Source organism: Solanum pennellii, chromosome 9 (genome assembly GCF_001406875.1).
Source record: "Solanum pennellii chromosome 9, SPENNV200".
In the NCBI taxonomy this organism is placed as follows: Eukaryota; Viridiplantae; Streptophyta; class Magnoliopsida; order Solanales; family Solanaceae; genus Solanum; species Solanum pennellii.
The window spans coordinates 64,333,754-64,334,319 of record NC_028645.1 but is presented as its reverse complement, the minus strand read 5'-3'; positions in this window follow the sequence as shown (position 1 = coordinate 64,334,319).

The following is a 566-nucleotide window of genomic DNA, read 5'->3' as shown; positions in this document are numbered from 1 at the left end:
ATAGTATCCCCTTCGATGGGTGTGATTTGTGTTCTACCGAATTGCCACATCACCCTAGCAGGGTTTTAGGGTTGCAACCCTCTAATGCCGGGAAGGACCAAAAAGGGATGTTTTTGCTATATTCTCTGAAATGAAGTTTGGCAACATCCACTGTATGTATCCTTCTCGTAGATCATAAAATACCTTCGCCCACACATCCTTGGTGGTATGAATTGAGAACCTACGAATGCTTAGATAGAATTCGTAATTATCAAGGGGACTCGTCTGGCTTGGTTTAGCCAATTCTTCTGGCTGGGTGCCATTTCTTTTGCACATATGTTCACTCAGCCACCACTGAAGTAAAATATTGCAACCTTGGAAAAATGGGAACCCCATTGATAGATGTCGAGATTGATAGAAGACGGCCAAAATGACTAGGGCTAAACTGTAGTGTTTCTTTTCTTCTTGTTTCTTACCAACTCCTCTATAGATGGCTCCTACTACCATCACAACCCGGGTGTCGATCTCCTTTCCTTCATCCTGAGTGAACACTATCGTTTCTAAAAGGAATGTGGAGAATGCAATGG